Source organism: Nothobranchius furzeri, chromosome 10 (genome assembly GCF_043380555.1).
Source record: "Nothobranchius furzeri strain GRZ-AD chromosome 10, NfurGRZ-RIMD1, whole genome shotgun sequence".
NCBI lineage: Eukaryota > Metazoa > Chordata > Actinopteri > Cyprinodontiformes > Nothobranchiidae > Nothobranchius > Nothobranchius furzeri.
Genome location: NC_091750.1, coordinates 47495597 through 47515633, shown reverse-complemented (window position 1 = coordinate 47515633; position 20037 = coordinate 47495597).

The window sequence follows — 20037 nt, the reverse complement described above, 5'->3', positions numbered from 1 at the left end:
TGAATCCTCACTAAGCGTTCTGTCACGCCGATAGAATTGCTCCGAATAGACGCACCTGTAACCAGCTGACGCAAAACTCCTTCAGAGTTATTGATTTTGAGACGCAAATAGTTTCATCAGTCGTTGTGACCCGGAGACATCTCAGGACCGATTTGAGTCGCACTAAGGTCCTTCTACCAACCTCGTGCTCGGAGGAAACCAACTCCACCTGACATCTCGGATCCACAGAGGGTCTCCTGAACTGGGTGAGGTAGACACTGTCTGACAGATGGCGTCTGTATGCTGTTATCTCTAAGAAACATCAGCTAGCTGCAAAACACTATCTTTCACCCAGAACGGGTTTCTCTCTCTGAAAGAAATCTTCTGGGATATCATCCACGCATCCAAACCTCACATTTCATTTTAGCTTTTCATTCAGACACAGGTTTGCTGTTAATAACAAGTTTAATATCAAGCTGTTACAAATTGTCAGTTACAAATTGTCATTTTCAAATTGTCATCTTTAAAATTCTTAGTAATTAATTCTTAATTTTATTAAACCTGACTCTTCTTTGAAATGAAACAGAAAGGTGTATATTTGGTTATTGAATAAGCAAAGATTCCATTAAGTCTTATGTTTAATAAATAAACTTTTGCTATTAATTTAAATATCTTAAATTAAAAAAATAATCTTTGGATTAAATATAGACCAAGCCTGTTGGCGTATGAACTTCTATCGATTATATTAATATCCTAGATATTTATATATGATTCATTTGCTAACTTGTTTGATCTTCTTCAGAATCTAACAAAGCTGATAGCAAACAGCGTTAATTCTAGTGTATGTAGTTTAACCACGCTACAAAAGCAACATCTTATACCCTCTTACACATTCAATTTGTTTTGTGTAATTTGTGAGTCAAATAAAAACTCAAAATTGTAGCTGTCAAAACAGTTATCCATACAAAATTCAAATCTAAAAAGTCTCAAATTGTGTAAAATATTAAAATTGTAAAAAAATAAAAACACAATTCACCAACTCAACTGGTGGTTTCCTGTATTTCAGTCAGATTATCATGAGTTAAAACATTCTCATTGCTCCCTTGTATAATTCCAGTAATTACCCTAGACCATTTCCATGTTTCACAGCTGCAAAACGATGATCCATGATGAGCTGTACTCTTGAGATGGTCCACTCAGACTGATGCACCAATGCATGGTGTACTTATGCATTCCTGAGCTTCTAACATAAAACAACAGTGTTTGTTTTTCTCCTCGGCTTATTTCACATTTATAGGTGAAATTGGCTAAAATCAAAGTGCAGCACATTTTATGGATGTACCATCGACTCGAGCCCTTCTCCACAATCAGGACATGATTTTGTTGTTAGTTTCCAACTGCTGAGGGTCCAAATTATTCCCAGTAAATTTGAGGTTCTTTTGCATGCAGCGGTTTTAAATTAGTGGGCTTCTGGCCTTGGTTGCTGTTGTCCACAAATCACGGTTTATAATTCCAGTTCTTAGCTGCTCATTTAGGGATCAGATATTTAAAACTTGGGCAATAAATTCTTTTAAAAGCCTGATGTGTGTTTTGAAATGTTCCCAAATTTAAATTCCAAGCAAATGCCCAGCAGAACTAATTCACTTTATTCCAGTTAAACTCTCATTTAGAGCATTGCTAAATGACTTCATCCCTCATGCATTAAAAACATCATCTTGAAAAGCATCATGTTGTCGGGACCTCCAGCAATGACAGAAAAAGTTGTAGGTTTGCATGATCTTCATTGGAACCAGAAAACTAGCCTCTCAGCGAAACAAATAACCCTAACCAGATTAAACAAAGATTTAATTTTATTGGTAGATTAACACCTTTGTAGTTTTATTTTACTGGGATCTCTACGGACACAAAAACAAAGTGCCAGACCACCCAAAGCCTTTAGACCAGGCTCAGTCCTGCACTGCACCTTTAAAAGACGTTTGATTGATGCCTTATTTTCCTTTGCCTGAGTTTTTCCTTTTGATCCAAATTAAAGTGTGTAGAATAAATCTCAGAACCGTATACCAACCCTACTTCTACCCACTTTTTGGTACTTGCTCTCCAATAAAGACACACATGTTTCTGTTAAGTCTTTCTTCATACTGGGACCTTAAAACCACATGATTAGAGTAAATGGAATATGAAACCCCAGATTTGGGTCTGATGTAGAACTCGGAGGCAGCGTTATGTATCGGCTGTGCTGAAGCAGGGCCTGAACAACATGACTTTTTCTGCTCGGTTTGAACACACAACCTGTTGAAAGACAACCACACTTGTAACATTTGCTAAAATATTTGTTTTCTTTGAATCTCTACAGGTTATCTTCAAAATGTGACAAAATATGAATAATTTCCAACAACGTTTTTTTCTGAAAACTCCCAGAACCAGCCTTTATCTTCCTTTAGCTAAATCAAAAGCATGTGGTTTTGTTCATTGTGGTTTAAATTCTGTGTTTAGTTGCAGAAACACAGAGACACCATATCGGTTTTGTTTTAGTGCCAGAGTTTTGATAGTGTTTGATATCCAAATTATTCTGGATTAGTCTATTAAAAAAGAAAAGATTAAACATTTGTAAATGCATTACAACTGTTTTCTTTACCTATTGGATTTCGGCGAGGTGGGCTGGCAGCAGCAGGAGTATCCGTGATGCAATCCAAGTCTGTCTGAGTGTCGTCACGAAAGTCCCTGCCTCAAAGTAGGAGCTAAAATGGTTCTAAGAACCAAAGGGACAGGTTCCTAGTTCCTAGTTGTCTGAATGCGTGCAAAAAGGGGCTGGTTCCTGGAAATGTTACAGGAACTATAAAAGGTTCCTACAGTCCAAAAGCACCTTTTGAAACTGTTGATCATCACCTGCTACTGGATAGGCTGAGAGACTGGGTAGGCCTATCAGGAACTGCTCTGGAGTGGTTCTCCTCATATCTGTCTGAGCGTCCCTTCTCTGTGGCCGTCTCCAAGTTTCGGTACTCCCTCACCCATGATGTACCACAAGGTTTTGTGCTGGGGCCTCTACTTTTCTTTCTGTATCTGCTTCCTCTCCAGCACATCCTGAGCTCCTTTAAAGGAATCTCTTACCATCTTTATGCAGATGACATCCAACTGTACATCTCTATTACAGTTTTCTTCGATTGCTAAAACGCGTTTTTCAAAACTGTACGTTTCTTTCAAAACTGCACACACAAAACCCCAAACATCACACACAAATTGCTAAACCCTGGCATCCCTTTGCAAAACAACTCTGCCATCAAATCTCGTAACATGTTCACAAAATTGAACACGTGTTGTCATTTGGTAAACACAGCCATATTTTCACATGACACACGCATACCATTCAATGAATAAACACAAGTAGCTTTTGGCTGAACACTTCCAAGCATGGAAAGAACACTGAAGAGCAAAACTGAAAACACAATTAGAGAAATGTTTATGTTTATTCATTTGGCAGACACTTTTATCCAAAGCGACTTACAATTTATAACCTATAGGGCTTGTTGTGATCTGTGGGGAAACCGGAGTACCCGGAGGAAACCCACGCATGCATGGGGAGAACACGCAACTCCACGCAGAAAGGGCCGAGTTTCGAACCTGCAACCTTCGTGCTGTGAGGCAACAGTGCTAACCACTGCGCCACCATGGAGCACACTGAATCTATTACAATGCCCACTTCTCTCATAGACAAACATTGGACATCACACAAATTTTGAGACAAAACATTTTATTTTAAAAATGAAGATATTAAACAGTTTTTAAACCTTCTCTCTCTAGTTAACCCTCAAATATATTTCCCTTCAAAGGTCAAAGGTCAGAGTTCAGCAGTCTGACCATTCCTTTTGGCCAAAAGGGAGGGTTAACCCTAAGGTCCTAGAGTCAGTGTCTTCATTCTTTGATGTTTTAAATCTAAAACTTTTCAGGAATCTGATCTCTGTTCACAAACTCAGAAATTGTGTTTTTGTTTGTTTTAACACGAGAAAATCAACATTTAGGAGATGCTGCAGTCGTAGCTAATGTAATGGGACCTGTAATGCAGACCTGCTCCCAGAGAGAGCTGGACATGATGGTATAATCTGAACCCGTGTCCATGAGAGCCTCCCAGTCCAGTACCCCCTCCAGGGTCACCGGGATGTGAGGTTTATTCGTAGGACCACGTCGGGTGATACTGCAGAGAACTCTTCGTGGAAGTTTGATCGGTGAGCTCGGTTTGCTAGGTCTGGTTTCAAGTTCTGTGGTACTAGAGTACTAGCGCCGATAGAAGCAACCACAGGAGGTCTCACCGAGACCTCAGGTGTCGATGAATGCACCGTTGTGGCAGGTGTCGCCTTTGCAAGACCTGCCTCTACAGCCGAGCGACAGGCAGGTTGAGGAGGTTCTACCGCAGTAATGCACAGAACCGACTCACGTACCTTGGAATCTTCAACAGGTCAATTAATATTTCTCCCAGTGTGCAAATTTTGTCTGGAGATCGACTCCCAGAATCAGCTCTCTGCCTTGGGGCAGGACTGTAGTCCTTGCAAGGGTTACGCGGTGATGTTTGGCCCGAAGGAGTGCGTCTCTCGCTTGGGCGAGGTAACTCCCTCCTGTAGGAGCCTGGCGAACCCCCTTTTTCTCTGAAAGAAACATGATGTTTATCGCATCCTGGTCGTGGTGTCTTAGGGTCCCCTCCACGAGCTGGTGGAAGGGTCCGGGGTCTGTTTGGGTTTTGAGGCCTGTTGTTTGGAAAGCCTTTTTTGCTTGGGGTTGTTATCAGGTTTTTGGACCTGTGGTTTGGGTCCAGCTCTTTGGTTTTTATATTTATGAGTTCCGGATGCAGCACCCTCGAGTCGCAGCGAGGTCTTTTCCTCCACCGCCAGAACTGATGGACTGCTCGAACTCTTACTGGTTTTACCAAATTGTGTAAAGCCACAGCTCACCATTCTTCTGAGCTCATCCATGGGTGTGGTTTTAGGATCCACTGTACCCATGTATGGGCTATACTGGGCATGTAGGTTCTCAAGGAATAGTCCCTTAAACCTTTTTCCTCTTCCATCCCGTCCTTGCATTCCGTACCAAAGTATGCATTGAAGAGACGTTGATAGAAGACTTGTGGGTCTTCAGTACGACCCTGTTTGACTGACAAAGCTAGCTGTATGCCAGCTTCCTGTGAATTGTAGGTTTACTCTTTTCGAACCGCAGCTTCCAGCTTTTTGTAATCGTTCGCGATTAAATTACGCTTGCGATCAATAAGCGAACCCACACCATCGGAGGTCAACCTTATCAGAAAGATCTTGTCCTCCAGGGTCATTCCTGGACATCGCCGAAAGTGATGTCGGAGGTCGCTCAGGTATCCGTCAACCGGGTATGACTTACCTGGTTGAGGGCTGAACTTCTTGACGCTCCGAGACATCCTGTAGATGTCAGCTATGGGCACAGGTGTGGTCGGTTGAGCTAGCTGAGGCAGGTAAGGATGGACTGGCTGAGGAGCCGGGTACAGGTGGGCTGGCTGAGGGTAGCCAGAATAAAGGGCTGGTGGTGGGAACGGATGAGTCTGCTGAGGAGCCGGGTAGCCCGAATGAGGGGCTAGAGGTGGCCCATACTGGCTTGGCTGAAAAGGTGGAGGTAAATGTCCCCTTCCTGCATCAGCAGATGCACTTCCACCCGCCGGTGGAACAGCACCTAAAGCATCAGCCGGAGGAGGAGGTGGTGTGAAATGTCTTCTTCCTGCTGCAGCAGCTGCACCTCCCCCAACCACACAGGTGGAGCAGTCACTGCAACAGCCGGAGGAGGAGGTGGTGGAGGAGATGGTGGAGGAGATCACTGGTGTGACTCCTGTTTTAGTCCTGTGAGTTCAGACATCCTTGATCGTAAAAACTCCAGTTCCGTTTGTCGGTTTTCTATCTTAGCTTTAAGCAGATTTGCTTCATATTTTAATTCTAATTTCTCCATTTCCAAGTTGGTAATGTTGTCTTCCAGCTGAATCTTTTCATCTAACACTTTATTAGTCTTTGCCACAGCTAATGATAGCTGGTCTTGGACTTCGGTTAGTTGTTGTTGAGCCTCGCTCAGCTTCTCCTCAGCGTCAGAACCACTTGTTTCACCTTTTTGCTGTTCAAGAAAAGCATGCACCTTACCTTGTGTCTCCATATGAGCAGTTACCTCCCTGTCCCAGAGATGAGCTAACAACACTGCGAACTCCACCAGGGACTCTGTGCGGGCATTTCACCTAAGAGGTTTCCTTGAGGTGGGGAGACTTCTAATGTTAGTTTGCAATAGTTTCATCAGGTCATCAGCTTGGTGTTCCTGCAAACCTTCAGCATAGCCGTGCTCAGACAAGCTTGACTGTCCTAGCACAGACTCCACTGCATCAATCACCTGTCTTCCCAGTGAGTTAAAGGTTAATACCTCTCCTTCAGACATTTTTTTTAAATAAAAATGACTGTTTCATCAAAATGAATGTAATGAACAAAAAATCTGCGAGATGGCGGCGGAGCGCCATTGGTGGGTGCGGGCGGGGTGTTGACGTCACCGTGTGTTGGCCCGGTTACCCAAAATGGCGGCGGCCGATGACGTCACCGAAAAGCTTTAAACACAAAAGTGAATAAAACACTGCTAAAACTGCACAAACGAGTTCGGCGTTTTACTCTTACGCGTAGCGGATTTTGGTATGCAGAAACGCTGCGTCGAAATCGCTTGATAGGTTGTCGGCACGCATATACCGCTGTCTTACCGGGAAGCTACTAGTTAGCACTGTTATGCTAAACTAGCACAGGCCTGGAGCGACCAGGTTTTAAAGCCCGAGCACTAAACGTTCGTGAGTGTTGTCGTTATTCGGACTATAGCGTTTGCACTTCGTGTATGCAGAGAAGCTCTTCCGTGTCAAACTTTAGTTATTAGCGGTTTAATGCTAGCAAGCTCGACCGGGTTTGGTAGTAGGGGATCAGGCGGCTAACGATGGAAGCGAACTTCCAGCGGGGATATTTCTATCTCCTGTTACACAATAAATTGTACACAGTGCCACGTACACTAGAGAAAGAACATGAAAATAAACAGTATTCACCTTCCAAGACAGGGGAAACCTTTCAGTGCAAGGCCCAAAATGGCCTCTATATGCCACGTCAGCCTTAGGGTGGTTTGAAATGAAACAACGCCTCCTGTGGAGGGTGACTGACGCCAACCCCCCTTTACTTTAATGGAGATGCTACTCTCTAGTGGCTGAATTTGAGATTGCCTCGTTTCAAACTAGAACATCAACTTTTTTTTTTTGTTTTAGATGGTTTAAAGAGTTCAAATATGTCTCAAACTTGACACAAAGTGTTTTAAAAATGTATAAATATCTGCCAAAGGCTCGGCCATTATCGTAATGGATGATAAAGAGTTACATTTTAATTAATGACCAGAGATATTAATGATCCATATCTAGTATGGACCCCATCTCTGGACACTGGGCTTTTTAAATCAGAAGGGTGGTTCTTTTTATTACAGGGAAATTTAATACACTTTGCATGAACTGAGAGACAAGAGAAGAGAGACCTCCAAACGTTTAAGCAAAATTTATTATCTAAATGATTTTTAAACTATTTTACAGGACTAACTCTCTAGTGATGGATGCTCATGGAATGAATGTGAGGTGGAGTGTGTGTTGGTGCGATGTCGGATCAGAACCTCCGTTCTGGAGAAGCGAGTCTGAGTGGGAGATGATGTTTTGCTCCTAACTGATCAACGTTTGAACCGTGGTCAGAAAACAACATGAGACACTATCTGTGCCGTTCTACATTACCAGTCAGTGAGACCTCCATCTTAGATCAGGCTGCCAGGTTCACGACCTTCCAATGGTACTGGAGCCGATGAAACAGCGTCCTCAGCACGTCAAACCAGTCTTTGGATAGTCTCCAGGTAAAAAGCAGCAGGTGTTTCACAGCGTCAAAGGGACCCCCTTTGGGTCAGCGAGTTCAGCTTTTATTCTGAAGGAACTGTTGTTTTGTTGATAACAACGACAGGATTTCCCAGCTTGGCAGTTCTCACCTAAATAGTAAAAAGTACAGGTGGCTGGTCCGTACTTCACTTAGCGATGAACTTCAGGGGATCTTGAGAGCTGGCTGAATACTGAACTCAAAATGGCGTTGTTCTGTTTTATTAATCTTGATGTTTACGATTCTGGACGAATCACAGCTGACAGATTAAATAAACACCACAGAGACTCTGCCACGCTTCAGAGTGAAGGTTCTGATTGGATTTGCGACTGGAATGTGTCATGATTATTTATCTTGTGTATCAGGTGACTAGTGGCTAGAATGCATCATTTACTTATCAAAACATTAATCATAACATTGTGATTTCACAGATCGGTCACATGGTTATTATTGACTAACAGTTGTTTTGATTAGCTTTATTAAAATAGAGTTCTTTGATTAATTAAAAGAAAAGAGTTCATTCTTCGTTCTTCTGTCTTCACTGCTGGAATGGAAACAGATTAGAAGTGAATGCATGACCTTGAGGCTGTTTCATGCACACTGACACTGTGTCAAAAAGAGACAGCTGTTAGAGGGGAGAAATGGCTCCTTCATCATTATACACTAAAATGTTTATTTTATTAAAGTTTATGCAAATAAATACATGCATTTAAAACTGGCATATTATTATTCTAATAAACTGTTCAAAGTTATTTATAAAAATGATTTGCAACATTGTTTAAGTTTTGCATCATCATGGTAAAAAACTGCAGTAATTTAAAGAATACAAAACTCATTTAAGCTTACAAGATTTAGTAAAATCTCTGTTTCCTTTAGATTTTTATAATTTCCTTAAATGTTTAGTTTTAGAGATATTTTCAAATTTCAATTCTGAACCATGAGCAGAGGTTTGAATTTCCTCACATGGCCAGTGGCACAGATTTATAACAAATATAAAACCATTTCCAATCTGAAACAATATGTGCTGAAGGTATTTGTCAAACAAATAAAATGTTTAAAAATGTTTATTTTGATAAACCAAAGCTCCCAGCATCAGCTGCAAGATGACCCACACACTTGTGAGCGAAATCACTGATTCAATTCGATTTTCCAAATACCACATTCAAAACCCACATTTATAATATCATAAAACAGAAACCTGTTTATGGAAGAAGAAAAACTTTCAAAACAGCAAAATATTCATTGTTTTAAGTTCTGTTTTCCCCCACAGAACTGGATCCTCACAACAATTTTGTTTGTGATTCATATTGTTTGGTTAGTACGGCTCTTTGTTTCCATCCATCACCAAACACATCTTAATCCATCCTGACTTCTGCTTTTTCCAAAGCAGAGCTGGAAAACCAACAACCAGGAGAATCTCCTTCCAGATTGTTCCGCATATTCCTTAAACCAGTAGGGGGTCTGTCTGCACCCCCCCCCCCCCCCCCCCCCCACACACACACACACACACACACACACACGCACCACCACCACCACCCCCACCCCACCCCACCCACCACCATCACCCCCACCACCCCCACCCCCAGGGGTACCCACAAGATTGTCACTGTAGAGATAGTGAGGTTATCAAGACTATATATGTAAAAATGCAGGGATAGGAGTAGATATTCTGCTGGGGTGGGGCTGGGTTGGTGCCCTCGGACTCCGTGAGGCTCTGTGATGCTGCTGCTTTGGGCAATGGTAAGATGGGCTGGGGTCTCCATGCCCTGGGTGGCATTTTGGCAACAGAGGTGCCTATTGGGGCCAGTGAGGGAGCTGGCTCCCTGGAGGGCTTAAGTCCAACCAGCCGTTCCTCCCCATCCCCACACATTTTTCTCCTCCTGCTCCCTCACATCATCACACAAACATGCACATAGGACCTTGGGGGGTGGACAAGTCAGGGGGTGCGGGTATGGACTCCATTTCTGCATTCCTGTGGGAACCAGCCCCCAATTTTATTTGCACCTTAAACACTTCCACCAACGGCATTCCACGCAAACACACACTTAGGGCCTTGGGAGTGAGCACATTCAATGACATTTGGCAAGGGGATCTTTCAGCCTCATCCCGAGTGCCGGTGCCCACTACCAATTTTAAACTGCACTTAGACACTGAGGGCTGTGGGTGCAAGTGGGGTGGTGTGGTGGCATCATCTGGCGTAGGCCAGACGTTGCCCGCACTGTCCACTCACCTCAGCCATGGAATACACCTCATCAACACGCACTAACACTATATTGCAGCAGGCGGAGGGAGAGTAGGGGTCGTAACACACCTCTGTTGTTGCTTGGCTTCCCAGGGCTGGAGGCTAGGAGGGAGATCTGGCCATCTGGTTGGGGTCTGGGGTGGTGGGTTGCTTTGCTCAGCGTTGGGTGGGGGAGCCTGCTCATCAGCACCCCAGCAGAAAGGGTCGAACTCTGGGAACCAGTAATGGTTGTACCCCTTGTGCAGCAGTACCGGGACCAGAGTGAATAGGGTGTGTATGGGGAGCATGAGTGGGTGACCCACATGCATTTTTGTAAGTCGTTGGTTGAATGTGTATGTGCGAGCATGAGGGAGGGAGAGTGTGACTGTGTTTGTGTATGGCTGTATATGTCAGGTGGGGCCTTTGACTCCTCCCTTCTCCTGGGACTTCTTTTGATGCTATACATCTTTGTCGTCGTCCCCCCCCCCCCCCCCCCCTGCCACACCTGGTGTGGAGTGCAGCGCCTTGGTCTACCTGAGTGTTCGTGGCTCCCGGGTCAGGGGGTTTAAAATTTTGGGCGTCTGCCTGATCAATCCCGGTGGCTGCCTGGTGGGATCTGGGTGTCTGGGATCTGCTGGGTCCCCGGCGGGGGTGGTTGCCCCTGGGTACCGGGTCGCTGGGTTCCGGGCTTGGCCGGCTATGCGGTGGGAGGCTGCAGATGGCCCTGTGGGCTTGCCACTGATATCTCCCGGGACTCTGCCAGCTGCTGGTTGTGGCCCCCCGGGGCAATCTTCTGCTCCTCTCGAGGGGGGCAGGGGCTTTTCTGGTAAGAGTCTCCTTGAGGACCCTGCGCTCTGGGGCAGCTCCTGGATCGCTGGGACTTGGAGCTCCCTCCATCTCCTACACATCTTTGGGGAGCAGATCTGTTGCTCCTCACACTCTCTGTTGGACACTCCTATAGAGAAACCTTACATACACAAGCGCGTGTACACACACAGGTGCTCACATGGTGCTCTCATAAGTATGGACTTGGGCACGTTCAACACATGTCTTAAGGCTGTAGTTGGCACTAAATGCACTGTGATTTCTTATCGTGTGATTGTTCAGTAAAACAATGTTGATTTTTTATTTCTTCATCAAGTTGACACAGTGCTTGCTTGCTCCTGTTGTATTGCTGTGTGTCCCTTTTCTGCAGGTCTAGAAGCAGACTCTTGTTCATCATTGATTGTTTATTTTTGTGGAACCCTTCATCATTCATTCCTGTGTCTTGGACACAGAAAAGGGGGTCCACGTGAAAAAAGGTTGGAAACCACTAGACAGTCACATGTTTGGCTCGATTCTGAATCGTTTAACCATCCTAATCCAGGTCATGCTTTCTCAAAAGAAGGCTCAATAAATATAAATAAAACTGGGGTAAACTCTACATCTTGGAGGAGCTAATGTCCTGTCTTTGCTGATCATTTGCCAAATTTAGATCTTTATAACATCTAGTTTTACAAATGTTTGTTATTCTTTATGATTTGGCATCGACTGTTCAGGTCTTTGTCACCTTTGATCACACATGCACCCGTCTAAAAAGTACTTCATCTCCTGTTGGAGGTTTCCCAAGCCAAGAGGGGATGAATAATATCTCCTGCATTGTTCGATGTGGTCTCTACCCAGCTGGTCGCCTCCCTAATGTGTCTGATTTCCTCACTGAATAGATTTTAGAGCGAGTTTACAGACCAAACAAGACTACCTCATTTCCATCGGCTCTGTGGTCTTGTTTGGTCAGTCACACTGAGCTCATGACCTCCAGTGAGAATCAGTATTTTTTTAAACGGTTTAATTATTCGGGGCAGAAACTCGGGGTGGGTCCAGAGCTGATGATACAGTTTGACTCAGCGGCACAAGCCTGAATCAATGCAACACCATTTACGTATCTCCTCGTCCGTTATGGTCCTCCATTTTGAAGGGTGTTCCTGCTCCTAGTGTTCTCCTTATAAGCAAGCAGACATCTCGTTGTGGATTTCCACGTTCCAGCTGATGTTCACAAGGACAAAGCACAAATCGCAAGAGATGGTTTAAAGAGCAGGCTGTGGTGTGAATTACTCATGACTCAGCCAAAAGCGGCACAAACAAATATTTACTGCTGATCAGACAAAAGATGCCAAAGAGGATATTTTACCCTCTGCTTTAAGTGCTAACAGACACACTCGGTTTGTGATGGCTTCGCTGATGGTGGGTTAACGCTTCCTCGGTCATGAGGGAACCACAAAACAGAGAAAAAAAAAGTGGACTGTTGGGTTATTTATTTAAACAGGAAATGCAATAAAGATTATGGTTCAATGACTTTTCTGCAGCTGTGGAGAGGAACTCAGGACAGCAAAATGAGACTTATTGTTATAGAAATAAAAGCACACACAAGCCTGGGTCCACTTATTTCTCTACATCCTTGTCTTCCTCTGAGAAAAAAGTTTTTGCATGTGGAGAAGTATCACATGGATGAAGTGTACGGGTTTACTCAAAAGGAATGTGACAAAGTAACAAAGAAGTTATTAGTCAGTGGAAATGTGGGATAAAATAATTATTTCAGGAAAACACTTTAGACTGATGGTCTACAGTGTGATTGTTGATGTTAACGATGGGACGTTCCTTATGAGATGGAGGGATGGATGGATGGATGGATGGATGGAAGAAAGGGATGTGATAAATGGTTGGATGGGTGGGTGGATGGAAGAAAGGGATGGATTAAATGGATGGATGGGTGGGTGGATGAATAACTGAATTTGCTTCCTCTGAGATGGAGTTAGGGATGGGTGGAAAGATAGATGGATGGTTGGAAGAAAGGGATGGATGGAATAAATGGATGAGTGGGTGGATGGATGGATGGATGGATGAATAACTGAATGGGCTCCCTCTGAGATGGAGGGATGGTCAGACGGATGGATGGAAGAAAGAAAAGGATGGAATAAATGGGTGGGTGGATGGATGGAAGAAAGGGATGGAATAAATAGATGGATGGATGGATAACTGGATTTGCTCCCTCTGAGATGGAGTTAGGGATGGGTGGAAAGATAGATGGATGGTTGGAAGAAAGGGATGGATGGAATAAATGGATGAGTGGGTGGATGGATGGATGGATGGATGAATAACTGAATGGGCTCCCTCTGAGATGGAGGAATGGATGCATGGAAGGAAGAAAGGGATGGGATGGATGGATGGATGGATGGATGGATGGATGGATGGAAGAAAGGGATGGGTGGCTGAATAACTGAATTAGCTAAAATCTTATATAAAAGTAATGATTCGAATGAATTATCATGAAGTTGTGTTTTAGTCACTAACTTTGAGATTTTCAGAATTTTTTATTCCAAACTTGAAACTTATCTATAAAAGAGATATTTTTACTAACTTCTCACTCCTTTGAGCCAACGAAGATCAGTCACCTTTGGTCTAGAGTTCAAATAACACACAAGCATTATAACATGATACTTGTATGATTTAAATCTTGATTTGTGAGAAACTTTCTCAACCAAACATTCTTTTGATAAGAATTCTGGCTCATTCAGTGACATAAAGCAACCAGATATAACTACAAGCCAGGCATCCAGTGGAACAAATAAATATTTCCATTGGATCTCCACCAATATTTTTTTCCTTTATCTGCTTATGTAGGTCAGACTCTGCAGAGTTTTGATTTTTTATTGCTTTCTTTTCACAATTGATGTCTAAAACAAGACTGCCTACAGACCTATTTCCTAGAGCCAGACAGTCAGACGTACATAAGTCGTCATGTGAAAACTGCACTATTCCAACTTTCCACCTCAACAGCTGCATTCTTGGACCAGACAGGGAGAATGAGTTCACATCACCACTCAGCCGGTGGAAAATATTTGTAGTTGCATGGCTAAAATGTCGGCCGTGAAACAAATTCACGGTAAAGTTGAGTTTGTGATCTAGAGTGAAACGCCACGAGGCATCATGGCCACCCACTTTTACACTTACTGTAGCTGCAGGTGTGTGAGCTGGTAATTAATGAAGTGCATGTAAACAGCAGGAACAGAAGACTAATAAGCGACTGTTCTTGGGAATTTTTTAAAGTTCACGCTCATTTACTTCCCGATCTTCTTCTGTTTAATGATAAGGAAGACCTCTAAATTTGCTCAGCATGCTATTATTGTTTCCTGCTCTGGAACAATTTTTCCATGAATAATCACCTAAAGCTATTTACATTCCTTCTTAAATAGTTTTTGTATGCCTTCAAAAGCAGAAAGTTAGGAGATACTGTTCTGCATGTGTGAGAGAGGGTTGATAATCCCTCAACAGCTAATCAGCATTAGCAAATCAGTCATTTTTACAGAAACTGAGCTAAAATCATTTATTATAGTAGCTGAATTCATAACAGAGCAGACTTAGTCAGATAAAAACTCCTGCATTAAAAGCAGTAGATGATTTTGTCTGTGGACAATTAAACAGTTGATCATTATAATAAATTATTCCTAGGTATCAAAGGAAGGTGTGCATATGTGACCAAAGTGTGTCCAAGTGTGAGCACTTAGTTTATCATCATGGCAGTAAGGGATGTGTTTGAACACCTAAAGGCTGCAGCAGCACCAGAACCAGAGCTTTTCTCTACAGACGTTTCCGTGCTGAAGGTGACTCTTGATGGAAGACACATTTTTAATGCTCTAACCATGCTTTAGAAAAGATTTAGCAGAAAACTGTCCAAGGTGGCTGCAGTCTCATTGAATGTTAAATTCAATAAAAGATAAATGTTTCTCTCAGCTACCCGTCAGGTCATTTTGGAGAGCTTCTGTTTTCCAACCTTTCGTTCTTGTTTTGTCTACTTAGTTCATGCTCTCTATTGTAGCCAGAGCTCACGGAATCATGTCCAGTTGGTTAGGACAATAGAATGCTTTTGAGCTTCTCCTTGCGGTGACATAACCCTCCAGGGCACATTTATCACCTTAGAAACCTCAGAATCACACGAAGCAGCTGATTTGATTCATTCTGAAAAGATATGCACTTGACCACTGATGCCAACTCCTTCACACTGGATGGTGGTGCCAGAAATAGGCCAAGATGACATTTCCAGGGTATTCGTGTGTGTACTGGGGTTCAGCAATGTGCATGATGAATCATGCCCAAGGGTTCCAAAGAAATGACCACTGTAACGTCACGAAATGGCCTGATTTTGAGATCCCACAGGTCAAATTCACAGCCAGGTCAACTTATCCCTGGCTATGACAACCTACAATCTTTTCCCCTCACAGGAGTCTGAGAGTCTGCACGTAGTCCCTTTAATCAGAGCCTGCTTCCTTACATCAGCTGGACTGCAGCTCTGAGAGATAATAAAACATAAACAATAACATTCTCCTCCAAGGTCCATCACAGAGGAACTCTTTTAAATAAACTCCTTTATTCCAAGAAAAGGAAGAAAGAAGATTTTATAATTAAGGTAATCATTAAATATTGCTATTTATAATTATATAAAATGAAATGTCCATTGATCTGTTTAATGATACATGTTTAGCATGTTTACTGGATGAGGGCTTCACCATTTGCACACTCACACAAGGACAGAGTAAGTTAAGTTAAGGCATGACACATAAGTTAACCTTTTGCCTAGATTCGGAGTCTCCATCACAGAGGGTGTGTCTCTGAGATGCATGGTAATATCCTCAACGTGCCAACTTTTGGTTGGCTAGTCACGATAACATCAATCCATTAAAATTAGTTTACTCTGGTTTTTCCCTCAGTTCAAAACAGTTCAACAGTTCGAGGGTTCTAGAGAAAAGCTTCAGAACGGCCATCTGAGCGAAAGCCTCTTTAACCAGAAGGATTTTGACACGTTGTCAAAACCTTAAACCTTTTTCGCACCTGCGAAGCTGAAACAACAAGATATTTTCCTGCAGAACAAAGCTGACTCAAAACTCCTTCAGAGTTATTTTTAAGACGCTTGGTTTCATCTATTGTTGTGACCCGGAGACATCTGAGGACTGACGTGACTTTGGTCACATCGAGGTTTCTCCACGAACCAGGTGCAGTGGGGTCGTCGGCTCCTGGACATCTCGGATCCAAACGGGTGAGGTAGAGCACAGCGCGATAGCGTCTGTATGTGGTTCTGATAATAACATCTTTCTAGCTTATTTGCAAACCAAATTCTTTCCATCCAGAACTCCGATTTCTGAGATACGGAGACTCTGAATACGTTATATTCACACAAAAGTTCCAGACACCATCCTTAGTTCCATCCACTAACAGTATAATAGTTTAACCAATTTGTCAAGTCTTAATTGTTTGTGAAATAAATTCTTAAATTTTATAAACCTGACTGTTTCTTGAATCCAACAAAGTGTGTACAACCCATTAATGAATAAAAGAATCCTAGAATCTTCTGACTAAAACAATAAGACCAAGCAGGTGATATTCTAGTTAAATAGAGTATCACCGCTTATTGGTCACAAGTAGTGTTAATAATATAAATAGCTTTTAAAGCAATTTACTTAACCAAACATACTATTTGTCTAACATTACACCATCAAGAAAGAAGAATATTAGGTCCTCTGGAGGTCCATCTGTTTAAGTCTGGTTTATACAGCAGGATTTTTAATCTGTTGGCTGATTATCAAAGCATGGGAGACCCCACACCAGGTGATAAAAATCATGGATATATTAGTTTTTGTCCTACAGTGTGCGGTATGCAGCAACTAAAACTACACTCAAACCAATTTTACACGCAAACATTCTCTTGGTCAGACGGGAAATCTCACAAAATCAAAGTGACTTTGAAGCAAACAAACATGGGGGAAGAGGAGCATGCTGTATGCATCCATCACCTCGCATTGTGGTTGGCTAAAGGTCACATTCCTCAGGCAGTAAGTTGGTTTGTTCCCAAAAGCTGGTGAGATTAAAAAATGGTGAATATAAACCACATTTTCAGACTTGTATACCCTCCCGAACACACACACACACACACACACACACACACACACACACACACACACACACACACACACACACACACACACACACACACACACACACACACCACCTGGTCTCTGGACTGAGAATAAGAAGGAGGAACTCTATTTAAAACTGTTTTTTAGATATCACACTACGTTCACATGTACATCTTCATATTGTCTGACGTGTCACAGTGCCTCTGTTGTTAAACTATAAACTAAAACTTCACTTGAATATCTTTAGCCTGGCCAGATATCCTATTTTACGGCTACCAGCCTGCTCATTGGGATGCAGAAGCCAGGATCACCCAGCCCTGGAGATCAGCCCGACATCGCCCCTCCTCCTCTCTTCCAGGCTGCTGAGGAGCACAGCTGAGCGGAATCCTCCTGATGAGCCACACCTGGGATAAAAAAGCTGTGCCTTCAGCAGTCTGGGAGGCAGCAGTGCAGGGGTTCTGCTGTCCTCCACGCCTCATTTTGTTTTCAACCCCTTCGAGTTGAAGAGTTTCTGTGATACAATTTTATTGACTTTGGTTTTAAAACGCCTTCTGTTCCGGTAAAACTTTTAACATAAGTTTTAACCAGGTGTTTTATGTCAATAGATTGTTTTAGAACTTTTATCAACTTTGTGGATTTTGAAACACCTTCTGTTTTGGTGAAATTTTTAATAATTTTTAACCAGGGGTTTTTAATGTTGTTAACTGCTCTTTTAATGTTAACCTTTTGGAGGTTTTGTTTTTGGAGTTTTTTTTTTTTGTTTTTGTTTTGCATTATCTTAATAATGCTTGCCATCTGTTTGCACTTGATTTTTTAAACTTTTTATAACAATTAAACCCATTTTAACTCCACTGTTGCATTTCTTATGTTGCCTCCTTCACATTTTAACACCCCCTGTAGAGGACGTAACACCTATAAATGTGAAAATAGTCTGCCCACCACCCATTGATAGATCTCAATTGTGGGGCAGAATCTACCGGTGTCTTTCAAACTGTCTCTGCATGCCATTGGAGAATCAACAACATGATGTGCTCACTGCTACGGAAGTCAGTCGGACGGTTCACCATACATCTTAGAAAAAGATGCAAATACTTCCTTTTTCTAAATAAACTCAAGTACTGCTCTTGACTCAAAGAAAAGCCCGAGTCTGAATAGTCCAAAGGTGTTTTCAAAGTGATTCAAATGAGCCATCGCCATCTTTGTTTTGCTCAGTCGCAGTAACATCCTGCCCACCAGACTGATACGAGTGCAGTGATTGGCCAGCAGACTGGCCAGGCTTGCTGAGGTTCCAGTGGAGCGTGGCTATACCGAGAGGCAGAGCAAAATCATTTCCCTTCAGCTGCTGTCTGTCTGGATTGCTAGAATATCTCAGCAATCCCAGAGCACCTCAATGCAGCCTTTTTGGATGCTGTCAATAAAATGATGATTGCCATCTTCCTCTTTGCCTCCATCCTTCCTCTGACATTTATTTATTTATTTAATCAATTTATGCCCACTTCTATCGCTGTGCGTATCCACTGCCCACCGCTACAATACCACTGTGCCACTGGAAGGCAACAAAACAATTTTTCTGTGTCTCTGTTTCGTTCCCAAGAGTCTCAGTTTCCACAGTCACCCATGAAATGCCACCGATGTGCCGGGTCATTTATTTGCAGAGTATTCATAAAGTGTTTTGCATTTTTTTATGGTAGAAAGCGGTCAGGAGTTGGGACCCAAAATCACAAGAGCACATTTCTAGGATGGGTGTAATTAATAAAGCAGGATTTACACATAGCTATGCATAATCAGTGTTTTATATGTTGAACAATTAATTTGTGTAAATATATAATTTTTTTCTTTTTGCGTAGTTGAAGTAATGATTCTTTGAAAATTTGTATAAATGAGGCCCTTGTTGATTATAATCAGGTGTGTTAACCCTCTGGAGGCAGGCGTTGCAGAATTGCAACGTTCAAACCTACCTACCTGGTTACTCCACACACGTGTTTCATGAGCATTTTTTAACTCAGGAGTAACCCTGAAGGACTTAGTTGTTCGTCCTTTTATCACAATTTATTTTGAGCCTGAGAGGGTTAAAGCCAGAGGTGTGGACTCGAGACACATGACTTGGGCTCGAGTCAGACTCGAGTCATTATTTTTAATGACTTCTGACTTGACTTGATAAAATCTATAAAGACTTAAGACTTGACTCAGAATTGAACGCCAACGACTTGCGACTTGAATCGACTTGCATCTGTTGACTTAATGATGACTTGAGCATATTTGATTTTTTAGCACAAAAGTAGCACGACATGGACAAAAATCATCAATCATTCTTTGTTCAGGGTGTGATCTTGCTCTGCTAAATGCAGCAGCACTTTGTTTATAATCAGTTTCTGTTGCACTTTCTTCTTGTTTGAGCAAATAAATGAAGCTTTAAGAAGATTTATTCCTGGAATTTATTATCATCATTAAATTGAAGTTGGGCAGATGACTTGATTATGACTTGAAAATTCAAAGTTAAGGACTTGGACTTGACTTGGACTTCCACATCATTGACTTTGGACTCGACTTGTACTTGGTTGACTTTGACTTGGACTTGACTCGAGACTTGACTGGAAAGACTTGTGACTTACTTGTGACTTGCAAAGCAGTGACTTGGTCGACACCTCTGGTTAAAGCAGGTGGGACCAGGATCCCCCACCTGTGTTTTGGTAAATGGGCACATCTAGATTGTCAGAAGGGGAAGAGCTTGCCAACAATTGGCATAATTACCTTGGAGAGATGACACTTTGCAAGTATTAACACACCACAGTGTTTATATGACAAGGACATTAGAGAAAAGAGGCATATAACTGTATTTGTTTAGGGAATTGCTTTATTTTGGAATAAATATACAGAAGTCAAAGACAAATACAATTTTTTGTGTAAAAAAGTAATAAATTTGTTTTTGCACAGAGCTGAATAAATGTATACATAGTATACAGTACAACTCATGAGT